Below are 9,385 nucleotides of genomic sequence, written 5' to 3'. Positions count from 1 at the left end.
TTTTCCATGGATTAGCATGTGTTCCTCACGGACCAACCTGGGTAAACAAACAAAGCTTGTCTCCGCTAGCTGATCTTTTAGATTTTACGTTTGCTAAATAACGTGCAGTGACTTTTTTCTTCTAAAATAGCCCATGACCTCGTGCACCAAAAGCAAGTACCGTAACCATTAGGTCATGCTCCCCTCCGACCCGCCATAAAAGAAAAAAACTCACGGGATTCCATTCCGTATTCGCTTTCTTTTGTTAAATTCTAAACTTCCCGAACTTCAGTTCTATTTTGAATAATATTATATGCATTCTTTCTGACAATACCTGTAAAAGTTTTATTTTGCTTAAAATGTCAAATGTCGATACACTTTTCTCATATTTTGTGAGACAACGTAAAAGGTGAAGGTCATGTGACGATTGTCAACCGAGACGCTGAAACTGAACTGAAACGTACGACATGCGCACACGTATACATTGCATTATCAAAGTTAGTTAGCAGTTAGTGTTCTGATATATATGGTGTGCTTCTCAAAATGTGGGAAAATATAATGTGGAAAACTTCATTTTTGGCGTGTGTTTAAGTCTTGTGATTTACATCAGAGGAGGACAAACACAACGTATGTATGCACTCTTCATTTGTAATTTTAAATCTTGAGCAATACTTGCTCGTTATTTATTTCACCAACTTATTTAAAGTAACCAACTTTTAAAGTAAAACAAAATCATGTGGTGGGAAGGCCCAAAAAGCAGGGTTCGAGCTTTTCGACCACCCTGGCTTTATAGCCATATTAAAGAGCCAATATTTTTAATGAATTTTTGCAAACCTGATTATTTGGTGTATTTGTAATGTTTAGGCTATATACACATTTCCTAACTTACATTTTATTGAAATCAACCAAATTTGTTGCGCTTGTACCGTATATGACAACAGAAGAATTTTCAATGAATGTCTACACCACGTTTTATAGCGTAATCTAAAGTCATTAGGGGCGTAGCCAGGGGGGCGGGGGATCAGACTACCCCAGACATTTTCAGTGATAAAATGGGGGTGGCAAAGACTAAAGTGTCCTTAGGGACGGTTCACAAACACTTGTAAGGGGGGCTGATGCAAAAAAAAATTTCATCGCGAAAATTTTTCGGCCCCCTTTATAGACCTCAAAATTTCAGGCCCCCCCACTTTTTGACATGAAAATTATGGGTCAACCCCATAGAAAAGCATATAAATTTAATTTTTCCTGGAAAATTTGTGGTAATTTTTTTCAGGTATTTTATGGGGTTTCTTTCATTTTACCTCATTTTTTTGCTTCAATTGGCCATATGACCATCCTGACAGTTGTTTCTAACATTATTTCATGATTTTGGCAAACAATTAAAATTTTCCGAAAAGCCTATAACGGTGTGGCAACGTGTAATATTCCTGATTATACATAGGCCTGATGACATTTTATAATTAGATTTCAAAAAACAATGAGATGAAAAGTAAAGGCCAAAAGCGCCATAGCTATCTCACTTTGAGCCCAGTGGCGCAGCTGGGAGTTTTACTAGGGGAAGAAGCGTTAGTTGCAGCGGTAAAACGCCACTAAAGATATATATTAACGTTGTATTGGCGTTGTACAAACCGAGACACTAGTACAGACAACTAAAAGAATAAGAACAACCCAAACAATTGGAAGGAGTTTACCCAGCAAACAAATACGTTTTCGATATCATTCGCAAAAGGTTAGAAAAGGTTGCCGGAAAATTATTAAATGTCGGTTTATAAAGGATATATATAGGGTATAAAACGTTGACATAACATTAAAAACATGCAAATATTCTAACATAATGTTATATTGACAAAATATAAAAATACAGGGTTCAAAAGAAATACCCCCCCCCTAAAATTACAAAACATTTCTTTTCATAACTTTTGATCTGAAAATTTTAAAAACCTGTAAATAGAGGAATATTCTTGCTATCCTCCCAATTTTCTTATTTCTGAAAATCATTTTTTCTTGGTCAAAAATTATCACATTTTCCAAAAATGATGCTTTCAGAAAAAGTTGCACTTTTCAACATCCTGTGCATGTTATAGGATACAAAAACGTTCTCGATATCAACGTGATCAATGTAAATTGTAAGTTTGTCTTAAATTTTATGTATCCGATTACTCAGTCACCCATGCAATCATATTTCAGTATAAAACAATGATTCATTGACATGAATTTTGACATGAATGGGGATTTCAGTCGGTGTTTCAAAAATGGTAAAATCACTATAAGAGTAGAAATAAGTCAGCATCCAGCCAAATCACTGCATGCAGCCAATCTCTTATGGCCACATCATGAGTGTTACACCTTTATCCAAGAAAGCCATCGTTTTAAATCAAAATGCAAGATGCTTCAACTGACCCAATACTGGTAAATGTTCACCCTTTTGGTCAAATTTATGCATGGAGAGCTCATTTCTCCTTCCTAGAGATTTTATCATTTTGAAACAACTGCTGATTAAAAACTTCAAAGAAAATCTCATTTTACGCCGAAATTAAGTTCAACAAATCTTTGTTTTGCACCGAATGATGGTTGTATGGTTGCCTGAAGGATCGGAGCCAGAAAGGTGAAGGAAAAAACAAGAATTAAATCAACCTTAGGATTAATATCGAGAATGTTTTGTACATAATGTACATCGTGGTAAAGTGCAACTTTTTCTGAATGCATCATTTTTGAAATTGTGATTAATTTTGACCAACATTTTTGAAATTGTGATTAATTTTGACCAAAAATATTGTTTTTGCAAATTAAACAACTCCGGGAGGGTTGAAAAACTATTCCTCTATTCACAGATTTTTGAATTTTTCAAATCAACAAAATATATGTCAAGTTATGCAAAGAAATGTTTTGTAATTGTAGGGAGGAGTTATTTCTTTTAAACCCTGTTATATACAAAATATGTTAATAATGCTGCAGTGAGTTTTCATACATACAAAACGTTTTAAACGTTTTCATGACCTTTATATAAACCGACATTTAAGGGTAGACGAGGTATTGTTGGTCGAAGCAACCTAAAATCGATTTTCATTATCTAGATCAATATTATTATTGAAAATTAATACCTTGATGTTTTGCAAAAGTCCATTCTACAAATCGTATACTCTGCAAACTTGCTTAATTTATTGTTGTTAATTAGTTGTGTACGTTTTACAAAAGTGTTGTTGTTTCAGCCCTCTTCACAACGTAACTCAAGAACCGCAGCACCTATAAAAGTATATCTGTGATATTTTAATTCTTCTACACGCTCGCTATGAATTGAGCAATGCAATTTTTGCCAAAGCTCACTACCATTCGTAAGATGCTGTAAACTACCAATCACAACAGTTTAAAATAATTAATAACCTTAATGTTATTAAAATGCTTTTACCAAAATCAAAACCCAGAATGAAATCTAGTTCAAATGTTTCAAAAACGTTTTGTGTTAGCTGGGTACCGTACTTACACTTCGGACAAACAATATTGCAGAGTTTGTTCATTTAGCCATATCGCGCGCACTGAGCCGGGCGATATCTGATATGGCGTTCAATCACCCTGCCCAGAGTTCCGGAATACTTGGAATACCGTAAACGTTCGCCTAATGGCGCATCTGGAATCCTTTGCCTTGGAGTAACTTTCATGTAAAAATAGAAAGCTCCCTCCTCTAAAAATCCCAACAAACATTAAGGGTATGTGCCCTTATTTGCTGGTGGGATTTTAACGGGAGGGCACTTTTAGTTTGTGTCTAAAATTCCAGTTATGTCAAGGGAGCCCATAGCGCCATTAGGCGAACGTTTACGGTATGAATTCAGATGTGCGCCTGCTGCCCGGGCCTGCTGCCGGCTTTTCGTGCATTGTCAATGCCAATTCCATTTTATTAATACTATAATAATGATTGTTTAGGAGCTTCCTTGACCTGCAACATTTGCATTAATTGTCTTTTCCAGAAAAATGAAATCAGAAACTTGACAATTTAAAAGTTCACTGGATAAATTTAACTTGTTCTGCGTATTTTGATGCCTTACTTGTTAATGCTGGAATAATACGTCTTCAGTTTGTATTCATTTATATAAATTAACAAAAAAATAGAATTTCAGAAATGTCAATTTGCATTTCGGCCATTAATTTTCCTTCCAATGCGCTATACATTAATGCAGCAATAAACCGTGCTAGGTATTTGAGCCCATTTCAAGTGGGACATTTTGGAGTAGCGAATAGCACAATTTGTTATCTTAAAAGCTTATAATCAAGCAAATAAGTTGCGATATCTTGCTCAAATTATATCGACATATGGACTTGAATTAGGTACCAAAACGTGCAGAACAACATTTCCCACCCGTTGCACTTATTGATTTGCTTATTTAGTTCATTGGGTCAAAAAATTGCCTCCTATCTAACTTCTTGTGTTACGTTACTTTTTGGGACTGAAAAGTTTCATTACATAAATTACCACTACCCATGCACCTCTTTAGCTTGGCCAGTTAGTAACCAGGCTTCAGAGGCTGCAATGGACTGAAGGAACTGGTATGGTCAATTCCTGCGCTGAAAAAAGGTTATCCAAAGTATTGTGATGAGAAACTCCTTTAATTTTTCTGGATTGTTCTAATTCTTAATTACATGTTGCAGGTGTCTGAGTCAGGTTGTACTCCGGGGTTTACTAACGCTGCTTTTATTCGGTTCTCCGCTGCAATTTCCCGTTCAACTTGAGGATTAGCATTCGCTCCAGCGTTTTGTAATTCGAGAATATTAAGGGATGAGTCTATAGGAATAACGACCAAACAAAGAAATTCTTGTTTAAGCCGTAATATTGTATGTAGTCTTTCAACCCTTTCACAACTTCAGCTGTGTAACTTACAAAAATTCCCACTAAAAAGTGGTTCTTTTAATTTTAGAAAATACATTAATAATCGCATTGGACTTTTCGTACTGATCGTACTATAAGTGACCACCAGCCTATAATGTTCTAATCACACTATAGACTGGGATTACATGTGACGTCATTGCCAGGCAATTGGTCTCTATTGTTCCTTGTCCGGAAATATGCCCACGCAGTCAGGGACCGTGCTTTTAAAACTCCCGCCAGATCACAATAAGGCCATTGAACTGCGTAGTAGCCATACGTACTCATTGAAGTATAACGGTAGCACGTTCCTTACCGACTCATTATTAATGTGTGGAAGGGGTCAGGGACGGCATTCTGATCATTCTAATCCTTTCTTTTGAGGTCAATAGATAAAAGAAAGGCCTTGAACACAGGTGCCGAGTTGTAAATAATATTTAATCATCAAAGCTGATGGCATAAGAAATTTCGAGGAGGCAGCGCTTATTATTTCTTGTAAACACAATCTAATGTGGTACTCACTACATGTAGAAGGCCGGGCGGGTCTGCAAATTAGTGCATGAAGCTAGTAAAGATATAGCTTTATGTTCAGTTTAATCAATTAAAATACTATGGCTGGATATCAAAAAAATCGTGAGGCATTAAGTATTAATTTTTATATTATTATGACAAAATCCAGTACCTTCTCAATTGAATAGGCTCCGAGATTAGACTTTCCTTTCCAAAAATAAATTATATGGCCTAGAGGACATGATATAGGCCTAATCTAAACCCATATTCGGTATCCAGAAACCTTCACAGTCTGAGCGGCGCTTGCACTCGCATCGCATTAAACTAGACAAAGTTCGCTAAACTGAGGCCTGCTTCAATTGCCAACCTTTATCGAGGGGCGAGTTTGAGGTTTCATAGTCATCTATTACCTATACAACATGTGATAAACTTCCAAGTGAATCTATTCACATTAAGGTTTGCAAAATTATACTCGGAGTTCATAAAAAATCCACTAACAATGCAGTAAGAGGCGAATTAGGTAGTTTTCCACTGCTCACAACTATGCTTTCTTTATCTGTAAAATACTGGTGGAAGCTTAACGAAAAATGTATGAATGGTAATGATTCTCTTGTAATTCAAGCACTTGTAGATAACAGAAAGTTAGTGTGTACTAATAATTTCACATGGTCGACAGGTATAAAAAATATATTTAGTCTTATCAATAGGATTGATATTTGGGATAAACCAAATACGATCACCGCTTCCAATTTTAATGAAATTATTGTATCTAAACTTCAAATCGTCTATAACAATCTTTGGGTTAATCATATTAATAATTTTAGTCCTAAACTCAGAACATATTGTACATTCAAAATTCTTTCAGCACAGAAAATTATGTTATTATCGCTAAAAAGATCTTCCAGGGCTGCATTCTGTAAATTAAGAATAAGCGCTCATAATCTCATGATCGAAAAGGGCGTCACTTCTCTCCAAAATTAATCCAGAGAATAGAATTTGTACACTTTGTAATTTAAATAAGGTGGAGGATGAATTTCATTTTGTAATGATATGTCCTTTCTATACCATCCCTCGCCAAGATTTATTATATACAATTCATGAAATGTATGATATAGATGGTATGGTAGACACTGACATTTTCAAACTTATAATGAGTGCAAGTGATTTTGACAGTATTACTCCAATAACCAAATTCGTCAAATCAGCTTTTGATTTACGAACGAACATGGACTTATAGATAATTATAGATAATAACAAAGTCCACATAAGTTGGGCTTAATGCAACGTGGACTTGAGCGCCACTATTAATATTGTCTATTATTATTAAGACTAATTTATATTTCTTTTATAATTGTAAATATTTGTACTTGTAACTTTAATATTACAATTTCAATTGTAAATATTTGTATTTGTAAATATTAACTGTACCAGTTTGTTTGGTGAATGTTAATAAAATATTGATTGATTAATGCCTATAGGCTACCATTTTTCACCCCGATGTGGCAGTGATGTCAACGCGTTGTGAACAGCTGTTTCGCTCGCGCATCTATGCGGTGTCTTTAAGCGCGTGCGTATGTACACCAGCGCCATCGAACTCCAGCGAGTGATGCTGCGCCTAATAAAATTCGTTTCATATCTCTTTCCCGCCATGAGTGTCGCAAAATACATCATCTCCCCGGGGAGTACAGAGTTATGTTCATTGCATTCTGGAAAACGGACATTTCGGCTGGTGCCTTCATCACAAAAAGGAATCCCCGATCATCACGATAATGGCGCGCGATCACGAACACCCGGCAAGCGGCAGAGCGTTTCAACCAATGACAAGTCTTGATTGTGTCCGTTTGTCTGCAATGCGCGTGCGCCACGCCGCTCATTGCAACCGGCATGGTAGTATGAAACCAGCACAGAGGAGTAAGATATCTTACTCCTCTGTGGAAACCAGCTTTATACTGACGTGACCCCGGATGTGACGTCACTGTCACATCAGGGTGAAATGTAGTCTCGGTACCAGCCGGTTTGTGCTCCTCCGTCACCGTTAGTGACGGAGGAGCACAAACCGGCTGGTACCAAGGTGAAATGGTATTGAACAACGCAAACCAGCCAAATTTGTCATAAGTTTGAATAGCCATTAGAACAACCGTGAATATAGTGTCAGAAAGTCTTACACACATAGAGTAATAAATAATGCTTACACATCTTAATACTAATTATGGCGTGTCCGTCCTCTGTCCGCGCGCTATCGCGTGCGCGTGGCTCGCTAACGCGTGCTCGCGGTGCGTATAACGCGAGCGCGCGGTGCGTATCGCGTAGTGCTGCGGAGTACCGACGGGCGCAGTGCGAGCATCGGAAAGCATTACAGTGACTAACAGGTGCATCTCATCGGACCAATAGGCCTATTTTAAAGACATGATTAACATACCCGTTTGCGTTCACATTTCTCCCGATTGAATTGACGGCCTACATCCAGACACTACTAAAATTTCGGGGTATTTTTGGGTCCTCCGATGTGGTTGCAGGACAGGGTTTGGAAGAGGCGAACGATGGGTTTTCAGATTATAGGTTCCGAAGTAAGCGTCACAGCTACAAAACAGAGTTGATAGTTGTGTCTTAATCATTGAGAGACATAACGTATAGGTCAGGACAAGTATTATAGGTAACGGGCGTTGGGTAATTAGAGATAGGCCTATCACGAGAACCGCCCAACCCGAGAACCGCGAAATCTAGTCTTAGTATAACCTTGTCGTTAGTGTGATACTGAATGCAGCGCCATATTTGGAATATATTCGTACACGGTGTGGGCAAATAGTTGCTCAAATGTAGGCTAAGTAGGCATAAATCATGAAAATCGCTTAATCGGAATAATACTAACCAGTAACGGACACTGAGACAGCACTACGTTTGAAGTTTGAGGTAAGTAAAGCTTTTCCTTGTTATAAAAAACAAGGAAAAGGCAGTCATTTTATCACAACGCGATATTTTAAAAAGTACATTTTGAGAGGGCCTACGCTGGTTCTTTTGATTCTAGTGTAAAATCTGTTCATCACATGTAGTCCGATTTGGTATCTATGGTCTCATCAAAGTCTTGAGAACTCTTTTGGATGTTATGTTGGTTAACAAAAACGATACTGTTAAGAATAGCGGTATTTATGCAAGCGACGTATCTATTGTGTAAAATGCATTGAAAATTGTCGGCTAAAGAGGGCATAAATTAAAATCGCGAAGAGTAATAGCAACAATAACTATCTACATTCCAAGCGGAAACGCTTTTCAAAAACATACCACCTTTTTCGGGCAATCGCTGAAACCGAAATATGAAATTCCAGGCCATCTGTAAAAAAGTGCGTGAGCAGAAATTACCATGAACTTGGGTCACCGAAACAAGTGTTTATATTGGTGTCAGGCCTATCATAGTGATACAACAATTAGCCCCCAATAATGGCTTTCATTTGAACCGTTATTTGTTAAACTGCGATTTTTACTTTTTGAGAAATCAATGAATGTATCAAAAAACTTTTCGAAAGTCGATTTATATTGACATAACCCGTTAAGAATACAACACTGTAAAATATTACACTATGAAATTTTTACACTGAAAATCACACTGATATCTGTAATGGACACTGAAAATTTAACACAATGAACAGCACCACTGAAAATAACACTGAAATAGTTCTTTTGTTATTCTGTATGCAAATAACCATTGTCCAACCACACTGAAAAATGGACTGAAACACTTCTGAAAATCATTGGCCAGTCATTAATCCCACTGAAATGTATTTAATCCCACTAAAATGGATTTAATCACACTGAAATGAGCTGGCCTGTTCTATTGTTATGGAAATTAGTGCCCTAGATCATTGCTCATTATAGCAGACAATAACCACTTGATATACCACTGAAAAATACACTGAAATACCACTGAAAACAATTTCAGTCTAACAATTTCTTTTGTTCTGATGATTTTCAGTGATACCCTGTCATTTTCAGTGTGATTTTCAGTGTAAAAATTTCATAGTGTTAGCCTACCGTTATTATACGACA

The 9,385-nt window shown here is 36.8% G+C and overlaps 1 protein-coding gene across 1 annotated transcript in view; it reads left to right on the top strand.

Moving 5' to 3' along the window:
* Nucleotides 1–491: 491 nt before the first annotated feature.
* The window catches only part of LOC140137351 (uncharacterized), a 20,915-nt gene continuing 12,021 nt past the window's right edge, over nt 492–9,385 (top strand). The window contains exon 1 of the mRNA XM_072158992.1: nt 492–606. The gene's annotated coding sequence lies outside the window, so the exon portion shown is untranslated. The remainder of the gene's footprint in view (nt 607–9,385) is intronic.

Source organism: Amphiura filiformis, chromosome 17 (assembly GCF_039555335.1).
Source record: "Amphiura filiformis chromosome 17, Afil_fr2py, whole genome shotgun sequence".
Lineage (NCBI taxonomy): Eukaryota > Metazoa > Echinodermata > Ophiuroidea > Amphilepidida > Amphiuridae > Amphiura > Amphiura filiformis.
The sequence above is the reverse complement of the archived record's forward strand: the minus strand, read 5'-3'. Positions and strand labels throughout refer to the sequence as shown.